This window comes from Hydra viridissima, unplaced genomic scaffold (assembly GCF_058129835.1).
Source record: "Hydra viridissima isolate aposymbiotic clone 2 unplaced genomic scaffold, HvirCarnegie_v1 scaffold_9, whole genome shotgun sequence".
Lineage (NCBI taxonomy): Eukaryota > Metazoa > Cnidaria > Hydrozoa > Anthoathecata > Hydridae > Hydra > Hydra viridissima.
In genome coordinates this window covers 14,155,745-14,177,745 of record NW_028324308.1, presented here as the reverse complement: position 1 = coordinate 14,177,745, position 22,001 = coordinate 14,155,745, and the positions used below count along the sequence as shown (strand labels likewise).

Sequence of the window (22,001 nt, the reverse complement as noted above, 5' to 3'; positions counted from 1 at the left end):
TATGTATGTATGTATGTATGTATGTATGTATGTATGTATGTATGTATGTATGTATGTATGTATGTATGTATGTATGTATGTATGTATGTATGTATGTATGTATGTATGTATGTATGTATGTATGTATGTATGTATGTATGTATGTATGTATGTATGTATGTATGTATGTATGTATGTATGTATGTATGTATGTATGTATGTATGTATGTATGTATGTATGTATGTATGTATGTATGTATGTATGTATGTATGTATGTATGTATGTATGTATGTATGTATGTATGTATGTATGTATGTATGTATGTATGTATGTATGTATGTATGTATGTATGTATGTATGTATGTATGTATGTATGTATGTATGTATATGTATATACATTTAACTCTAGATTTAATCGATGAACTACTGGAGGTCAGGTAAATTGACACTTCATCCAAGTCTGTAATAATTGAACCTGTAAATACAATTAGTGTTTTACAGTATAAATTATGATAACTCAGGTATTTTTATTTTCAGGTATAACAACTGAAATTTATAAAATTCCAGCATATAAATCAATGCCTACTTGGAAAATAACTAGGAATTTCTCTTTGTTTGTTTTTTCTTTTTCGAAGAAAATCAACATCCTCATTGACACTTTTTTCTTCTGTGGCTGTTAACTCAAAATTTTCATAATTCTGTTTGCTTTCTGTGGAAATGAAAAAGCTATTATAGCTTTTCTTCTTAGCCCAATATTTAAAAAATAATAACTTTAAGAAAAAGATGTAATACCTAAAGAGATTTTAACTTTTATTAATGGAAACTTTTCCGATTCCGTGTCATACCAAGGATGTATTAATACGTTCAACGTTATAGATCAAAGGTTCCGCCTATTTGCCAAAAACTATGTGTGTTACCGTCAATTTTCTAGATTCATGATACAGATATTCCGACTTCTACACGTCAAATTTTTTTCAAAAAACCTCCCTCGGCAAACTCATTATAATTATGCATTTACTGAAGCTTATGGTTATAAAAGACAAAAAAATTAATCAAGAAAAGCTCACAAATTTGAAAAAGGTTGATTTGAGCTATGAACTTTGCTTAATAAAATTTTAACTGTTTAAACTTTGACATCTAAAACTAGGCTTTTGCAAAAAGGCTATGTATGGTTTACTAGAATGGATAGAATAAAGTGAAACATATTCTCCTTGTTAAACTAAAATTGCTATGATATAGTTTAAAGGTCGAATAAGAGATTTTCAGTCTTCTTTTCACCCCACTCTCAGATTATGCTTCCCACTTTAAGGCTCAAATCAGAGAGTATTTCTTATTTTTGTCGGAAGTGTCGAACTTATTTGCATCGCATTTATTTTCTCTTAAATATTTAAAACATTTATGTGGAAAGTGTGGCTGCATAATAAGGTAGGATAGTCACTATCTGTTAAAACCTGTTGTTATCTTTAAACAAGCAACATGGTCTTATGCAGGTTAGGTTTAAAATCAAAAAAAGGTTTTGAAGCAGAGAGGAATGATAAATTCTTCACTTTTTCTGAACACAAAGAAATCTGTTATATATGTAATACACTCACAAGAGTTGGAAGAAATAAAAAAGTAAGTGTGATAAGTATTCATCAATAGTTAAAAGCATTTGCATCAAAACATGGTTTTGACTGTTACAATTAAAGTAACAAAAATTATTTTGTTATAGTAAAAATCAATAGTTATCACCAATAAAATGGCATGTGGAGACTAATTGTTTTAAATCGTAAAGTGCCATTATCCATTGATATTGACAAATCTCTTCCAGATCTACTAAATTTTCAATCTGCTAGTATCATATTCTCCAACATTTCATGCATAAACATCTGTAAAGGTAATAATGACTTCCACTATCCTCTTTTCTAATCAGAAATAAATTTTATGATTTTAAAAACTTCCGAAGCACATCAAATGAAGATGTTGGAATACTTGAAACGAAAGAAGGCAATACAGTTGAAAACTTTAAAGTTATTCGACATGAAGATTGTTCATTAATATGTTCAGAAGTCTGTTGTGATTTTAGTACCATCTACCAATTCAGGTTAAAGAGTAACCAAAGTCAATCATCTGTTACCTTTAAATAGCCATTTTTAACTGTGTACATTTTCTTGCACGAGTATATGTAATAAAGACAACTTGCATTCTTCTATATGGAAGTTCAATAGTACTTTACAACAATTTACAGTGTTGAATAATTTCTAAAATCAAAATTTAGAGTTATTACAATATTTTCATAATCTGGGAGTATTTACAAATATAAATTAGCACCAGTTTAGACATTAAGTTCCACAACATGTGAGTATAAACACACCTTTAGTGCCAATGTAACATTTCTTTTCATGCTTTTTAAAATTCTATTTTCTAAGATATTTATTTTGACATTTCGGACAGGTAAATTTAGTCATTAAGGGTTCTTCTGTTTTTTTCAGCATTTTTGTTTCTTCTTCTGCTTCTCTGTAGGAATTGCTGGTGATATGAGCTCCAAATCAAAATCCTCTGATAACAAGTCCGCTAACTCTTCAAGATCTATCACAATAAAATCATCCACAACTATTTCAGTTTCGTTATCAATGTTTTCAAGCAATAAAGAATAATCTTCTTGATTAATAGAAAAGTTTTCTGTCATATTTATTTTATGTATCGCTGCTCAGAAAAATACTTTTAAAAATATTTTTATCTGATAGTCGAGACCATCTTTTTCCGATGTCGAAAAAAATAAAAATACTCACCGGTTTCGCAATTATCACCTATTATTTCGCTATTGTTATCTAAACAATACCGTAACACGCATAGCTTTTTTATGAAGCAATGCGTTGAATGTCCATCTATCAATACGTCCTTGGTCATACTAAAAGATTGTTATCCGATTCCGTGTCATACTAAAAGATTATTTAACTTACTTTTTGGCCTTTACTTATTTTACTTTAAATACCAACTCAACGCATAGTTATTTTAAAATGAGTTTTTTTGTCAACGTTGAAATAACGTTGAAAAAACGTTTACTGAACAACGTTTAAATAATAAGGTTATTTTAACGTTGCGATTTGGTTAACCAACGTTGAAACAACGCTTTAACTAAATATCAACGTTGAAACACCGTAAAGATGCCGGCTAGGTCTAGTTCGATATCCACTCTTAGTTTGTATTCGTCCACAATATTCGCAATGGTCGGAAGCCGCCTTCTAATCAGCATTTCCTTTGAAGCTTTTGTCTTCAATCTGGATTTTCCAGTCTTGTTTAGTCCCTTGATTACTGCATCGAGTTCTGACATGTTAATATGTGTTGCATCATCTTTTCTTAACCAACACCCGTCTTCGATTATATTGCCAATTTATTGTTCTTTTTACCATAACGTTCACCATTTTTTCAACAAAATCGCATTGTATCTTCTCATCCCATGTTTTTGTTAGGGCGTTTGTCGTTCATTTAACAAATGGCAAAGCCACACGCAACCAACCACAAACTGGAAGATTCCCTGTCATTTTTCCACATAAAGAGAAGATTTTTCGTCTCGTAAGTGAACTTGGAACTTCATCAAAATCGTTGTCTCTCTTCCAAAATAACTTCTTATTTTCAATTCCAACATGTAACCCTAGAACTCTTGCTTCTTGGGACACACGAACCGCCGGCTTACAATGTAGTCCATACGTTTCCAAATGGTCAATAACGCTGCGGACTGATACGATGTCTTCACTTACAAGATTATCATCAATGTATGATGATGTTCCCTTCCAGATCTTTTCGTCTTGCGATAGAACTTTGTCCAACACCACTTTTATTATGACGGGCGCAACGTTTAGACCAAAACCCAAACGTGTTAAACAAAACCTCTGTCCACGGAACACAACAGTTTGGTAAGCCCAGAGTTCCATGTAGGCCGAAGATAAATCAATTATTGAAATATTTTCTCCAAGCTGTCTTCAGTCTCGAAGTTTGTCAGCACATGCATCTGCGTTCACCGTAAATGGTTCAATAAACGTGTTCAGCTCCCTGAAGTCTAACACTGGTCGCACTTTCCCTTTGTTTTGCTGCACCACTGCCATAAGTGGAACCAAACCTGGACCGTGTTTTTTCGCTTCGTACTTTTGCAACCATTTTTTCTCAATCCACCCTTCAATTTCTTTTTCGGGATGGTATATTCAGCAATTCTATTCACTAGATTTTCAGGTTTGGCATTCCATTTCCACGCGATTATCCATTTTCTATTTTTCTTTTCAAATGATGAAGTGAAATCCTGAGCTATTATATTCATATCACGAACATCTTTTGACATATCGCTTTTTAGACCAAGTAAACATGCTTCTTTTTTTTCTTCATAAAACAAATATCCCGCCTTGCAGAAACCGATACTCCACCAAGTGCCACTATTCCAATCATACCCATTACGAAACAAAAGCCCAGTGGTTTGAAACCGACTACAAGTGCTTCCACACACACTTTATTCCCATTTAGCGCGGTGATTCGAGTTCGGCTCACACCTTCGCACTGCTGCTGTTGTCCATTTACAGTTACCACGCTAACTTCTTTCTTCGTTATTTCTGTCGCGCATTTTTTAGAAATGATACAGCAGGTACATCCTGAGTCAATTAGCACATCCTAAAATACACCGTTAATATCCAAGAGCATGGTAGGTAACGCCATTACTGATTATATTAAAGTTTGTTGAAGCTTTTTTTTAGCAATGAGTCACGCTCATCTAAAGTCTTTTTATCCAACCAGGCTAGTGTTTTTTATACCAGACAGTACAAGCTTATATAGTTTGTATTTTGGCATTTGGTTTTGTACGAATTACAAGATCCAATACCGCAAAGTCACTTTCTGACGCTTTGTTTGTTGTTGGAACATTCTCTGCAGCCTTACTTTTATTTTCAGAAGGATGGCAATATTTACCTCCAGGAAGTTGATTAGCAGATTGTCTTTCCAGAACAACCAACAAAGAATGACAAATTACTTCTAATGTCTGCTGTGTTAAAATATTTAAACCAGTGTCATTAGTCTCTTCAAATAATTTATCATACAAAATATCTTTATGAATATTAACATCACTTGGACTGAATAAAGGTGTTTTCGAGATCATAATCAATGATGCATTTTTACACAAATCTGAAAGTTTCATTTTTAGGGTTAACAAAAATGGATTCATATCAAGAATACTCTTTTGTGATTCAATTATCCGCCAAAGTGGACCTGTAATTATTTTATCAACTATTCCAAGAGCCCGCACCTCTGCTAAGTACAATTTGTTGCTAATATCTTCTTTAACTGCAAGTAAAAGATTATTTTGATTTGGACAATTTTGAAGAAACTCTAAAATATCTTTTGAATGAAAATACAAAGCTGCAGTATTATAATATATTAAATCTATTACCAACAAAGGGTGCAAGCATAGACTTACTTTGTCCTTTACCAGCAAGTAATGCAGTAAAATACCCAGCAACTCCAGCTTCATCACTTCCCCTTACATGAAAAGCTTTACATGCAGTTCTTATTAATCTAGTGGCACCTGATTCAGCAGTATTGAATGCAAAAATATTTTCATAACTAGTGCTTAAAACTAACTTTTCGAATGAGTTATTTGTTTTATCAGTTTCTGTTGCAAAGTTAGATAATAAATGCAAATTACAAAAAAAATTACACATTTCAATGAAATCTGCTTGCTCGCCTTTTTTTAAACCTTCCCAGTTCTTTATAACTTTAGGCAGTAACTTTTTCCTCATATCTTTAAGCTTTAAATTAAACAGTGGATTAACTGGCCCAAGATTAGACACGGTAGTTTTAAAGGAACATATAAGGTTAGAAAAATCGTTTTCCTTGCTGCTACTTTCTAAAATGTCACATATATCATCTAATGTTTTGGTTAAAGCATTAATAGTACAATCTGCATCACTGCCAGCCATTTCACATAATCCAAAAGATAAAGTACTTCCATTTGTGGTAGTAACTTGGAAATTTTGAAAATATCTATAATGTTTAGTGGTACCGCCACTGTGAAGACAATTGCCCAAATTAATTTCTACGGTGTTTATCATTTCTTCTGCAACTTAAAGTTGAGCAAGTGCTAAAGTCTCAGTCATAAATCAAGATTTTGTACCAATTGAGGGAAGCTTCTCTATATCTATCTTTGCTAGTTTTTTTAAAACAATTGTGATAACTTCAATAACTTTGTTCGTGCTGACTTTCAAAGAAACTAACTCCATAATAACTTCTCTTATATCATTCGAATACCTTCCGTTTTGAAATACTATTATTCTGCGATCATGGAGAAGAGAACTTAAATTAAAATCTTTATTTTCTTTGCTTAATACTGTAGTGTGAGGAGACCCAGCAAACAAAAAGACGTCTTTTAGTAGTCTTAAAGACGTCTTGAAGATGTCTGAAAAAGGTCTACGTTGTCCGTCGAAAAGACGTCTTACTCAAGATTGTTTAAAGACGCCTTACTGAAGACAACTTAAAGATTAACTTAATTACATTTTAAGAAAGCTGTGTAGCATTAATGGTATATATACGTTGCTACTACCAATTATAATGGGTATTGACAACATTAAAAACACCATTAAGCAAGTTCAAGTTCTTACTTTGTTTTTTAGAAACATTGTTAAAGAAGAAAAAGAAAATTATTAAAAAAAAAACAACGCAAATAATTTAAAAAGGTACATATTATACAGTTAGTCGGATTGTTACCAAGTATCTTTCTATTTAACAATTTTTACAACATATAATAATATATATAATATATAACAACAAAAAAGAATATTTCTTTTTTATTTTATTTTTTGCCGTGAAAGAGCATTTTTACAATACCATCCAATTTGCTGTTTAATTTCAACATTTGAAACCTTTTCAAACCTTCTTTTTACAACTTCTAAAAATCAAATAAAGCATCATGTAGAATATATTTATCAAATATATTGAAAATAAATTTAACTTAACATAGATTTTTAACTAAATTAGAAGTTGAATAATTTAAACTTATTTTAGATTACCTTCTATTAAGTCATACAGGTTACTTGATAATAAACCAATCTTTCCACCAGAACCTTTTAAGTTGAACTGTGTTAACAAGTTATTTGTAAATAATCTAAAAAACATATCGAACAAATAATAAAATGATTTCTTGACTGCAAAATAACTATTGGGTTGTTTTTTTATAGCACTACTAGGAAACCCAGGTTCTGGCTCATTTTCATTTCGACCATAATGTAACCACGAATACTTTTTCCGTGAATGACGGGTTTTCGTGGGAATGGCATTTGGCTCATTTTTTTTTTTTTTTTTGCAACAATTTTATTGCGCTAACTTTTTTATGGGCATGGTGTGCATTTCATGATCTTTGATTTCAGGTCCTAATGTAACCACGTTTTCATTACATGCGGTGATGTAATGAAACAATATTAAAAAACTAAATTTAAAAAGGGTATGCTGGAAAAGGGTGAGTTTGGACCTAGCAGCAAACCAGAATTACCACAAAGTATTGATGACGCTTTGAAAGTCGTTCCCTTCATCCAATTTTTTCAAGACGTAAAGGCACAAGTGACACCAAACTGAACCCTTTCGCTGTTATAAAAGATGGGACTTTTTAGATTCATCGGATCCGTGGAAAATTTGTGATTTTTTAAATATTCAACTAGCTCGACAAGAGGGGGCTGAGCATAAGAGTCGAAGCTGTATTTTTTGTCACCGTCTTTGTACCAGCACACCTAATGAAAACCATTTGTGCTGGAGTCCCCTGTATTAACAAATCCGCATTCTTTTCTACTTACCTTTTTTGGAAGCTCATCCCTAACAAAAACACCTCTAAAGTTTTTGTTTTTAGCTTTTTAGCCGGCTTCATCAGCTGAAAATTCGTTAAAGCCGCATCAGGCAAGACAATTCCTTCCACATTTATCATTTTATATTATTGTGCTGTTTTTAATCTGTAATGTCCATATGCCAACGTGTGAATTCCGTCTTCCAAAATGATCCTTTATCGTCGTCGGCGCTGAGTGCACCTTTGTTAGTTTTTTCGGTGTAAATTTCGTGCAGATGGGAGCGGTTGACATTCATTGTTTTGAGCTGTTCTTTTTTACTTTCCAGACAGTCTTTGTAGTCCTGGTGAGTGATTTCTTTTTGGACGACATTTCTCTTGACCCCTTTGCATCTTTTGTGTTCTTTTTCGTGGAGCTTGTAAGAGTTTAGTTTAGACCGAAGCCCAACAAATTCTTCAATCTGTTTTCCTCCGGTTTCGTATTTAAACATTCCGATGACCTTTTTGTTTACACCGACCTTGAAACCGACGCTTTGAATAGCAGGGTGGTTTTTATCAAATTCGCTCGTGTCAAATCTGCTTTCTACATCATCAGCAATGTCTTTGTAAAAATCTTCTGTTTTGATTTCGTAAATGAAGGAGTCTGTACCGGTCATAAGCAGCTTTGCACGATCAGAGTACTTTGTCTTCATGTAGTCGTAGTGGAATTCAGCCATTAGAGTTTTGCTTATATCTAAAATGCACATTCCTGAATAAATGGGTTTGTTTTCGACTAACTTTGTTCTTTTCATATGCACAGCAATCACGTTTTCATCGAATTTCGTGTATCTTTCGAAATTAGGCTTGGAAGACAATTTTGTAGCTTCTTCCCCTTTCGTCGCCAGTCTGATATCCACATATTTTTCAATGTTTTCCATGGTTTTTCGAAAGACTGAATTGTTCATCAGTTTGAAAAAGTCCTTTTCAAAGTCGGTAGTGCCAAGAGTTCTTAAATGGGTGTTGAGGTCAATGTATTTTTTCAACCATGGACTTTCTACAAATTTGATGGCTCTGTGCACCTTTATAGTTACCAGCCCCAATCGCTCATATAGTTTAAGGTTTGCGTTATGGATGACGTAATTCTTTTTATCGTTTAAATTTGGAACGAGCTTGTCTACTTTGTTGATGGTCATTCTTTCATGTGCTAAACAGTAATCGTTGTGCTCTTCGTGAAGACTTTCAGGGTATTCCATATCAGCTTCTAGAATGCATGGTATGGATTTCCAATTTAAAAGCTCTTCTTCAGTCATCCATTCGAAACCGTGAGTGGGAAGAGGTTTGCTCATGGCCCATCCGTACAGGTTGTTGGCGTCCAAGTACTAGATGAATTTAGATTCTTTGCTGGGATCAAACGAATCCCCCATGTATTTATTGTTTGAGGTTCCAAGTCGGTTTAAAATCATGCTAATTCCACCGCGGATTCCTTTTTTGATCATTAGCAGCATGTCTGGATCGCTAACAAGCGCCAACTTTATTTTTGTTATTTTCAAGCAGGCGTCCCATGCTAATCCGGGAGACGTTAAATAATGAGGAAGGTTGAGCTTATAGTGGGTATTGCACACGTCTCTGAAATTTTCAAAGACATCCGCCAGTATCAGCACGTCAGAAACGTTGTACAGGCCGTGGTAGTCTCTGGACGTTTTGCAGTGAAATTCGTTCCAAACCATTTTGACGTGCGAATAGTATTCATCGCTTATTTCTTCGCCATTGAGCTTGGACAAGAACGCCTCTTTAGGAGGCAATTTCGTTTCGGAAAACTTTTCAACCGACTCCACCCAATCGTAAGGGTAAACGCCTTTTCTTCGCAATAAATCAAACTGCTTTCCGGAGTAATATTTGGCAACGTTTTTGCATTGATCATTGGTCAGATTTTTAGACAACAGGGACAACTAAAACAACGGAACGGGAAACTCTAATTTTATGTAGTTTTGACGACAGGGCCGATGAAAAAAAAAAGCGAAACACTTCTATTGTTATTCAATAGCATAATTATCAATAGAAATATAAAAAAAAAAGTTATGGCTCAATTATTTATCACTATTTTCAAACAAAAATTAAATTGTGTTGATGAAGTGTTAAAAATAAAACAACTTTTTACAAAGAAACTGTAAATTATCTGTAAATTAGCTGTAAATAATCAAGACACCGTTAATATATTAATTAATCATTATCATACTTTATTCATATCATAATAAATATATTATAAATAAATTTTAAATCAAATAAATGTAACACCATAAATACATTTCAAAACTTTATTAATAAGATCACCAACAAAAAGTAAAAGATCAGACCATTAAGCATTAAGTTTCTTTCTTTTTCTGTCCTCTATGTTTAATGAAATAAGATCAGATGTATAATCAAGGGTCGTAACACCTTTCAAGAAACAGTTAGTAACTATTGAGATAACTTTTGTAATATCTATACTGTCTATTTCTAAATCAAATGGTAATGTTGAATGCAAAAATAAAAATAATTTCTTTAAGTAAACAACATATTGAAAACGTTTTTCATGCTTTGGAACACTGTTAAACAGTAAATAACAAAAAAAAAAAAAACTGGAAAAGAGTATCACCTGGATAACCCAATTTACCACGTAAAACATAATCTGTAAATTCAGAACTAGCTGACTGTGATGCTGTTGTATCAACTACACGCTGCGGATCGATCTTGTGCTGTACATAACCAGCCATATAAAAAATTGCAGCTTTCTCCTGATCATTAACAGATTCATTGTCTGCATTAATTAAACATTCATCTAAATAAACTATATCCTCTTACATTAGAGCCATTGTGCAACAGTGTGAATGTATGCGTGAGCAATGAATATCAGTTTCATCCAAAGAAACAAGTTTGCTGAATAATTTTAACCGCTGAAGGTGCAAATTGTTCAATACTGTTCTGCTGAGATAAAATAATTTCCACCGCTTAGTTATCTACAGATAAGCAAAAAATTTTAAAAAAGATATACCAAATAAATTGAGTTGAACCTAGTATTAAACTACATTTAAAACAGCAATTGTCAAATAAAAACGTATTGTTCAACTTATGAGTGTTAAAAATGAATACTTTCAAATAAATAAATGAGAGAAATACTTGTTTTTTAGATTTTAAATCTAAAACATTTTCTTAACTATAAGTAATACAAAAATAATTTTACCTGTAGATGCCAAATTCACCTTCAAGACGATCTGTTTGAAAAATACCAGGAAGAACATATTGGTGATCTTCTGAAAGCAGTTTTTTTATTAACTCTACTAATCCATGTAGGGTATTAACTAAAGCATGCTTTGTTTCTGGTGTAAAAGTATTATGACGCTTAAATCCCTTTCCCTCTGACATCTTATAAGTTGCATCAGCAAATGCTAAAATTTCTTTAAATCTAAGGTCATCAAGTGTCTGGAAAGGAGACCTATTGGTATCATTAAGTAAAACATCACAACCTTTTCTCTTTACATTTAGCATGTTCCATTATGAAACATTTGGTGCCAAAAAACTGGCAGTGTTCTAAAAATTAGCTAATCTTAATGCTGCAACTGTTTTTTCATTAAATACAGCAACCATGTTTGCAACATTTTGTCTATCAATCAAACTAGGGTACACTGACTTGCGTGAAAGCTTTGTAGTTTTGGCAACACACAATTTCTGTCAGTTATATAATTGAACAATGTGAGACCAATTACCAGAGAGAGGTTGATTATTAATTTTTAAACTAACTGTTTGTGTTTTTTCCGTAAACCAATTATTTCTTATACTTTTAAACAAGTGAACTGGGTCGTATAGCATAACAAATGGTTTTTCTTTTTCTATAATACCTTGCCATGGAAAACTCTTATTAACAACAAAACTTTGGTAAACCTGTCGATTTGTGGGATGGTTATCTGATAAGAGACACAATAATTTTCCTCCTGTATCAATTATTTGTTTATTTATGTTTATGATCAAATCGTGAAGAAAGTGTACTGACAGTTTGAATATTGGTACAATTCTACAAACAAAAGGTTTACCAAATATCGGTTTAATCATAAAAACTAACAATGTTTTTGCAATTTTAGTGGGATTGTCCTCACTATATCCAATGAGGTATCCTCTTCTGAAACTAACACTTGGTTTAATATACATCTCATCAAAGAGAAGGCGGCAACGCTTTTCAGAACTATTAAAACATTCAAAAACAACTTTGATTGTATTATTCCACTCTTTTTCATTTCCAACTTCTCCAACTCTTCCTAATTTTGAAATGAGAGTCTTTGGACTGGGAAAACAAAGCAGATTTCTTAAATGTCAATAACAACATCTGGAGAACAAATACAGTTCAAGTGCACGACGTATGATGATGTGTATATATAGTCATAATTCCTCTGTCCTTCCGCGCCTCTTTCTGATTGGTCGATTCTAATCACGTGGTTGATGACGTCATTGCAAGTGGTTGATCTTCCTAAATAAAGATGTCATCAACCACGTGATTAGAATCGACCAATCAGAAAGAGGCGCGGAAGGATTAAGGAATTCAGACTATATATACAAATGCGGAAAGTTAACAATTAAATATTCTTACCAATGTTCCTTACTGGATTTGAACCCTCATCTGTCTGCGTGCGGCCTTCCAAAGTGAGCAAGTGTTTATCCTCTAGTCCACAGAACCAATATCGAGATGAGTGTTTTTTACCTTATTTAAAATAACACTGCAGTTTTCTCTAAAAAAAGCTGAAAAAAAAGAACATCCGAAACAGCATCCATTAAAAGAAAATAAAAGAAATATTAAACAGCGTTATATATAATATATATGCGCGTTAGTACACTAACGAAAAAAGACCGCGTTAAAAAACAGTAAAAAACACCGTAAAAAACGTAAAAAAACACCGTTATAAATGATCAAATTATATAACTAGTTCCCAGTCCTAAAATCAACAAAACCGCGCATTTTAAAAACAATGAAAAAATAAAACGAACAAGAAACTTACCTTCCTTCGACGCCATTTTGAATGTTGTATGTAGAAAATTTGAGCAGGGCTTCCGCGTCCGATCTCCGTTGGGGCTTTCGCCCAAATGAACGTTTATCGCATGCACGAGTATTTATAGCAATCGACGGCCCTTGAGTAAACAAACCTTTGCGGGGGGTAATCAACCGACCAATCAGAATGCAGAGAAAAGTAAACAAAGAAACGAATTGACCAATCAGAATCGAGCTTGTGTAAACAAAGATAATAAACCGGGGGTAAAAATATAATTTGCACGGGTGATTAAAGAAAATAACGCGGAGGTAAAACTTAGAAAAGATGAGTAATGTTGTTGAAATTGAATGGTGAAAAAATATTCTTAAAATTAGTTAAATGATAATAAAGATATAATTAACGTTATGAAAATAATAAAACAAGTTTAACATTTATAGTGGCAAATACGTTGTGGGAAGAAGTGTTGGATGATTCGTTATATGAAGCTACGCATTATTATTATTATTCGGAATGTTGTGGTGATCCCTCTTCCAAGAAGAATCATTTCAATGAGACGAATGAGTTTACATTACCTTTTGTAGATTTTAGAAAAAGTGTGGGACGAAACATGTTGAAAAAAGATTCTATCATTCATTTACAATCCATGTCGATTCCGACTAATTTATCTTTGATGGAAAATGAAGAAGATAGAAAAAACGATTCGAGGATACAAAAGGTGACTGAATATTATACAAACAAAAATTTTGATTTTTTTTCACGAGTAGGTTTAAACGATGAACCCATTATATTCGATTGGATAACCGAAAAGGTGTTTGTTGTACATGGATGGAATTTGAAAGTTATTGACTTTCAAGAAGACGTGCGGAGAAAACCGAATATATATTACAGCATTGTACAGTTAATAAACGATGATTATTTGAAAAGAAATGATGAAGATAATGTGTTTATGAAAAGAACATTTATGAACGATGGGACGAAATGGCTGAAGTGGAACGATTTACGAAGTGAAATCGATAACAATTGGTGGAACATGAAATTTCCATCAATTCCCTTTTCTTATTTACCTTTTCGATTTTGGAACGGTGCGTGGAATATCAGCAAGTCCGTTGAGAAATGAAAGTTATATTTCGAAAGAAAGAAATTTTTGTGAGTTGCAATTGAATAAAAAAACGAACAAAGCAACGATTAATTTTCGAATGCGAGGATTAAGACCTAATAATTTTTTTTGGTATGATCGAATGCCATAAAATAAAGACGTGCGTATTGTAAGCGAGCCTGAAAGTGATAAATACGATGTGAAGCAAATAAATTCAAAGATGCAGTATTATTTTCCTTTACCGAATCCGTTACCGAGTCCTTTAACTGAGACAGTGAAAAGCGTGATGAACTTTGGGTTTATTCCGACTCATTCTCAAGCCGCAATATATAAAGAATTTCCGTTTCAACAATATCTTGATTTTCAATACGATGTTAATATAAGTGCGTATGATAATTTGCATAATTTTGCAAGACAAGGTTATGAAAAGTTTGAAAATGGAAAATATGTTTTGAGAAATCCGTTAGAATATCATAATTTACCGTTTTTGTTTTTTGTGGAACATGATAATAATCCCCATGATAATACTGTTTTAGATATGATCGATCCTGCGCGAAGAAAATTTACTTATTTATTTTCAATTCGTATTGAACCTCGAAATAATCCGCGACGAAAAAGTGGTGATATAGAAGAAATTACCATTACAGTTCGTGTTTCGAATGTGGGACATGTTTTTGGTGAAGATTCCAAAACAGGTTATTCTTATCCGATCTTTGTTCCAACGCCATTCGCGAGTTTGTTTGAAGGAATTTTTCAAAGAGCTATGTATCCTTCGGGTGTAAAATATTATTATAAGTTTAATAAAAATAAACATTTAAGCGATATGTTTTATTGGTCGAATTATGGAAATATTATACAAGATGGACATGGTAGCGGAATACCGAACGAATGTATTTCAGTTCAAACGATGTACGAATATTTGTATGGTGATGAAAACGAACGAATTAAAGACAAACAAACCGAAATTGAAAGTATATTACAAAATTGGCAGCATTAGTTATATCCGGATAAGAAGGATTGGAAATATTTGCCATGTATTCCTCCTCGCGCACAAGATTTTTTATTTGGAATGTCGTGTATTAGATTGAAAAATAATAGAGATACGAACAGAAGTGATTGTTCTTATATGGAGGTTTCAGGTATTGAAGATACTCTTGTAAGTTATTTATCGATACCGTGGTTTCAAACTTAACAGAACATATTTCCTATTCGTTCACCTCAAATATTTGATTATTTTAAACAAGGTTTATCGATGGACGGAAATGAAACCACTATACCGTTAAACGGATTAGGTTTTGAAGATTATAAGAATAATATATATTTGAAAATAATGTGTAAAGAACAATGGACAACTAAATGGAGTGAGAAAGATAATTTAAAATGGTGTCCTCCGTTTTACGATGATTTTTCCTTTGAAACGATTGATAAAAGTACGGTGTGTAATGTGATTCAATTTTTACAAAATCCCGTGGGAAATTTTAAATATTCATTAAAATATAACGATTACTATACGTCGTTGTTAAATGGCGATTTTAAATCTGTGAAATTTAAACCGTATCTTAACGATAAAAAAACTAATTTGGAAGTGTGGATATGTTGTGAACAGGTGAAAAAAAGCTATTCTTCGTCTGTGAAATTGCCCTTAGTGTGTTTGGGGCTATGGAAAAAAGAAATTCCCACTAAGAATAAAACGAATTATTTTCGTTGGACTCAACCGCAAAAAAATTTGCTAACTGATAATGCCATTCAACAATTGAAGTTTTATTGTACTGATATATATCAACAACCGCTTGTGCAAAGAAGATATGATGGTTCTATTATTGATAATTGGAAAGAAAGTTATCCAATCCGAGGTGTACATTTGATCCTGTATCAGCCAAGAGAGGAGAGAAATAAGAACAAGAAAGTGTCATATGTGTTTGAAACAATGATTATCCATCGTGATGATTATAGTTTACAATATGAGAGTAATCCTTTTACATTAAGAATGTCTGATTCAGTTGTTAATGAGATTCAACAAAAAAAATAGTAATAAAAAGTATTATCGATGTGCGTTAACATTTATTTATTTTTTTCCAACGGAAGCAGAAAATTTTCCATCTGAAGACGATCGTTGGGTACATGTAACTTTTAATATGGCTGAAAAATGTGATGTGTATATCGATAACATTAAAGTAGAACATGTAGTAGCATTGTTTGATTTGAATCGTTATGCGAATAAAGGAGAAAAAAGAACTAATGTTTCTTTAATAGCTAATCATCAACCTGTTTTAGAAGGACAGATGCGTTATTTTATTGTTAGAGATACGGTTGATTTTTCATCATTTAGTTGTGCTTTTTTAAATTCGAAGAATGAAAAGTTGATATTTAAGTATGACATTGATCCAATATTCGTACTACAATGGACGCCGTTTTTTTGAAAAACGTTTTTATTTTACATGAAGATTGGGTGAAGAAAAAAGTTAATGAAAGGAATCCTTTGTTTTTAGAAGTAGGAAGTGAATCAATAGACGAATGTTTGAAACGATATGGTGAAAAACAAGTGGAATGTTTAATAAGTCAAATTTTGTTCATGACAACTGACGTTTTGAATTTTCCTCATGAAAATGATTGAACTTTTCACGTTCAATTTGAAAATGCATCGTGTCCGTTGGTATTTTTAAACAATAAAGCGGTAGAAAATATTACTTGTTCTTTTGATATGAACGATTTTAGAGAGAATGAAAGAAATGGTTTTACTCATATACTGTTGAATAATATGGAACCACAAATTGATGGCGCATTGAGAACGTTTGTTTTTAAACAAATAACGTCGTTTCAAAAAATTAAATGCACGTTTTTGAATTCAAATAATGAACCGTTAATTTTTGAAGATGACTATTTTAATCCGGTATTTATTGTGGATGTTCAAGTAAAACGTTAATAATGAGTCACATAAAAGCGTATTCGAATAGATTAAATGTTAATAACAAGTTTCCTTTTCAAAGAATTTCTTATCAAGATGAAATTCGTCAACTTGCAGATACGAATAATCAAAAGTTTAAACAATTAGGTGTTTATTTTCAACAAATAAAAGATGAAAGTAAAAAAGAATTGAATGAAAGGTTGGAAGAAATGAAGAATAAATTGGATCAGTTGAAGAAAGAAAGAAATGACGATGATGAAAAGACGAAAAAAAGAAAAACGAAACGAAAAAATGAAGTAAAAAGTGAAGAAGAGAGTGAAGAAGAAGAAGACCAAGATAAAAGAAAGAAAAATCGAAAGAATATTTTATGTAATGTGTGTTTGGAAACTGTTGAAGCTGTGAACGTGGAAGGTATGTGTCGAGCGTATGCATTACGAACCGTTGTTTGTAAAAGACCTGAAAAAAGACCTGAAAAGAGTCGAAAAAAAGAATGGTTATAAAAAGGGTATAAAAAAGCTTTGAAAGACGTTAAAAAACAGAAAAAAGACGTGTTTAAAAGTGAATCGGAAAGCGATTCTAATTAATGTAAATTTTTTGTGTAATTTATTATATAATTGATTGAAATATATCATTACAAAAAAAATGCCTGCTTTTGAAGCTACAGAAAGTAAGTTACGAAAAAAAAATTTAGAAGATCGTTATAGTCCTAACGATAATCCAGCGACTCTCGAAGAAAGCTTGATCAGCACGAAAGAAGAAGGTGATTTATTGAAACAAGCTCTTTCGGGAAAATTATCTAAAGAAGTGCAGGAAAGGTTGAGCGAAAAATGGACGGGTTTTAATACAAGTGGTGTGCAAGAAGAAATAATCAAATCCACAACACAAGTAATTTATCCAAACAACAATACAACTCGAGATATTAAGTTACGTTTCGAATGGCAAGCAGCAGAACATCTAAAGTTGAGTGAGTTGTGTCTTGCATTTAAATTGCGAATATTAAAAAACGTGAATGATAATACTTATTTTAACATGACTGCTGGACATGATGATGAGGCCTTAATGAAAAGATTTTGTCTTCGTGAGGATTTTATTTTTTATTGGATAAAAGGAATTAAATTGTTTACGAATTTGGCAAAAAATCAAGAACATTGTAGTAATAATTTTGTTCCATCTGAATTTTTATCACGTATGAAAGCGTTGACCTATAAAAAAAATTATAAAAAAACGTATCGTGAGAAAAACTTAGATCATCAAATGGGTTGTGTTGGATTTGGAAGTATGTCGCATACAGAGTTTTATGCGAAACATCCAACTTTAGTTGAAAGTAAAGCGACAACTGCTAATATACGTGCTATCGGTGGCGAGGCTCCTAATTATCAGACAATTCTTGCCAATCGATATAATGAAAAAGTGTGTGGAAATGGTTTGAAATTTTTTATTCCTTTAAAGTTATTGAATGAAATATTCGAAATTGAAGATTACGTTGGAAGAAAGAAATTCGCTTTAGAATTTTATTTAGAAAATAAATACGATAAATTGTTGGAGCATATATTTCCAATTACTAATACGCAAATTGCTAGTTTATCTAATGTCGGATTAAAGATGGAGGATCCTCGTTTGTTTAAATATAATCACAAAATTAATCCAACATTGGTTGTGGAGAAAACTTCACTGATGATGGCTAATCCTGATAAACCTTATACTCTGTTTCGCATGCAACATTTGGAGACAATTGATAATGTGGTAAATAATAGAAATGAGTTTACAATTGACATGGGAAATAATAAAGTTTCCAATTGGTTGGGAAACACTATTATTGTTTCATGTTACCGTAAAGATCAGTTAGAACATCAAAATAAAAACTGCATAACAGTGCGCGACATATCAACATCTGTTGTATCACAAGTGTTGTTTTCAAATTGTAGACGAAGTTATGATAGCAATGCGGGTGATGTGATTCAATTCGATATGAGCGATTTTTTGACTCGTTGTCAAATATATCGCATGTACGCAAGTTGGCATAATGGCGGTATTTGCTCGACATCAAACATAGACAACTTTATTTCGGCATTCGATACTGAAAATGATACTTTTATCACAAGTGTGGGTGATTATTTTGATGCGAGCATTAATTATGATCAACCGTTGGTGTTTGACATGACAAGTGATTATAATTCTGTTCAAAATGCACCACCTCAAATTATGACAGGAAGTAGCGCTTTTCAAATTACGATAAAATTCAAAGAAAATTTTACAGGTCAAGTTACTGTTGGTGTTTATGTTCCAACAGAATATATTCAAAATGGAACGGGTCTTCACGAAGAAATAACATGTTCACCCAATTCGTTAAAAGCTAGTTAAATTTTACGTCAATTTTCTATATAAAGAAACAAATTTTTTAAAAATGTTAATAAAATGGTTTATCGACGTAAAAATCATAAAAGCAAAAAACAACGAAAAAATCGTAAAAGCAAAAAACAACGAGGAAGAGGAGAAAAAATTCAAAAATTAATTCGATTGGGAAAAATTGCTGGTGATCAATTCTTATCTTCGACGAACGGAAAAAAAGCATTAGATTGGGCAGTAGCACGAAGAAGCCAATTGCTATAATACGATGATATGCAATTCGCGAAAAAAAAAAACGTTTCAAAAAAGAAAACGATACGAACGAAGAAAAAAACGAAGAAGGTATAATAAGCAAAGAGGAGGTTTACCTTTTCTCATCGCACCGATTATAGCTGCTATTGCAGCTAAAGCAGCCATAGCAAGTAAAGTCGCGGCAGCTGCTGCCATTGCCACGAAAGCAGCGCTAGCAGCTAAAGCCGGAACGATTGCAATAGCGACAGCCAAAGCAGCAGCGAGTGGTGTTGGACAAGGAGTAAAAACAATAATTGAAAAAAATAAAGAATAAACAATGTAATTTCTATTTTTTAATAAATTAATTAATTAACAAGTTTTCTTTTTTTGTGTTGTTCATTTTTTAAAACAGCAGCGTATTTCATTGAAAATGAAGACACATGAAAATTAAATATAGTTTTTTGATCTTGTAAAAACATACCATTTCTCAACTGATGAATAAAATCCAAGTAGCGAGCTTGTTTTTCAGAATACTTTTTCAAATGGTTTTCTTCATCATGCCAACCGCTATTAATTAATTCTGTTAAACGTTTTGTTTTTTCAACTAACTTCTCTAGTTTTTCTTCTGCCCACCATAGTATTGTGTCAGCTCTCACAGTTAACGAAAACGCTTTTTCCATTCTTTCTACTTTCATTTCAGAATTCAATTTCACAGTGATGTTGTTATTTAATAAAGGCATTTCATTTATCTCACTCATAAACTTTTCTAAAAACGATGTATAACAAACGAGAGTCATGTTGATTCTGTTGCAAATTAAAGCAAAAAATCGAAAATTTATTTTTTTTTTAACAAAAAACAGGTGATTAAATAAAGTGAGTGTTGTTGATATGGAACAAATAAAAAGAGCGCAAAATACAAAACAGGTGAATCAAACATGTGATTGTTGTTGAATAGGAACAAACAAAAAGAGTGCATAATATATAATCTTTGTTTTGATAAAAAGAAACCGAAAAAAGAAACCGAAAAAACAGGTGAATAAACATAAGAAACGTATAAATAAGGTGAAATAGTTTACCAACAACATGATAGAAGATGGATGAATATACGATTTTTAAAAACGAAGTAGAACAATACGAACAAGACGTACAACGTTTGGATGATAAAGAAATGAAAGAATGGCCTACCGAAGAATACTTGGAAACGTTATCAGATGAAAAAAATAAAAGTTGTGAAGAAATAGTCTTTTAATAAGATGTTAAACAAAGTCATAACGGTACACGAACAGGGTGAAGATTTAAAAAGAAAAATGAAAGAAGTTAAAGGTAAATTTGAAACGTATTTGAATGCTATTAATGATTTTGTGTTAAATTTTGAAACATGGAAAAAAGATATGAAATTTATAATCAAGAATGGAAATGTTCAAAATAATCAAGAATGGAAATGTTCATAAAAAAGTAAGAGTTTTTTTAATTACACAAATAAAGAATTATATTACGTATTCAATATTTAATAAGGTATTTTTTTTTTTAGTTGATGAAATTGTTTCGAAACGAAGGAAAGAAAAATGTGATCTCACCATGAATAACATTGAAAACATTGCTCGTGTTTAGACATATTTTGTTTTTGCGATATTGATATAAAATGTAAGAAATGAATTTTTTTTTAAAATATAATATAAAAAAAATGCAAAACGAAAAAGAAATTGATGAAAAAATTGAAAAGTTTGTTAAAGAAGGAAAAAAAACTCTTGAACGTTATCGAAATATAATTAAACAACTGACCGATGATATTTTACAATGTGACATTTGTGAAGAATTATGGTTAAAAAACAATAATGTTTTAAAAAAGTGTTTCTGTTGTAAAAAAAATCTGTGCGACGGTGAATTATGTAAAGAAGAGCATGATTGGAGAATGAATTTTGATTGGCGACAATTTGAGTTTACTGATATATAATATATTATATAATTTGAGTTTACTAATATAAATTTTTATTTACATGTTATTTTTTTTTTAGCAATTAAAAAAAAATATGAATACATTACTCAGCGGAGATAAAATGGTACGAAAAATACATCGATTAAAAAAAAAAAATCAAAGTGTTAAAAAGAGAAAGATTGATGTTGAACAATGAAATCACCGAATTACTTTGTGAAAACGAGGACTTAATAGACAAAAATGAAAAAAACAAAACAAATATTGCAAAATTAAAAAAGAACTGTTTTGTGTTGAAGAAAGAGAACAGAATAATGAAAAAATGTAAATAATTACATTATATCTAATAACTGTTGATCTTCTTTACTTATATTTTTTTCTCTGGCTAAGTCCGGCAATCTTTTTTGTAACGAAAGCATTTTTTCTTTTTCTTTCAAAGTCGTGATAGAATCGTTCAACCAATAGAAAGGTAACTTGTTAAGATCGTTTTCGTGTAGAAACGTTGCATTTTGCGTGTTTTCATCAGTTCTCAACCAATCAAAATGTTTTAATATAGCTTTGTTTTCGTTTTGTTGCAAAATGTTAACTTCGTTTTTAAAAATACGGATTGGATTTAAATCGAAAGAAGGTTGTGTTGGCGAGTAAGTAAGTAGCGCATCATCGTTATTATTATTTTCCATGTCGTGTAAAAAAGCTTGTTTAGCCGTTTCGTCGCAGTATTTTAAGAAGA

The 22,001-nt window shown here is 31.8% G+C and overlaps 1 long non-coding RNA gene and 1 pseudogene across 2 annotated transcripts in view; both read right to left on the bottom strand.

The window, feature by feature from the left end:
• Window positions 1-590: 590 nt before the first annotated feature.
• LOC149884196 (uncharacterized) lies at window positions 591-2,749 on the bottom strand. Its single transcript, XR_016455886.1, has 2 exons — window positions 2,334-2,749; window positions 591-2,220 (listed from the first exon to the last, which is right to left on the bottom strand). It is a non-coding gene; the product is annotated as an uncharacterized LOC149884196 (long non-coding RNA).
• A 4,531-nt stretch (window positions 2,750-7,280) lies between these two features.
• The window catches only part of LOC149884194 (uncharacterized), a 29,590-nt pseudogene continuing 14,869 nt past the window's right edge, over window positions 7,281-22,001 (bottom strand). The window contains exons 3-4 of the transcript XR_016455891.1: window positions 10,966-12,138; window positions 7,281-10,741 (exon numbers count right to left, since the gene is read on the bottom strand). The product of XR_016455891.1 is annotated as an uncharacterized LOC149884194 (transcript). The remainder of the gene's footprint in view (window positions 10,742-10,965; window positions 12,139-22,001) is intronic.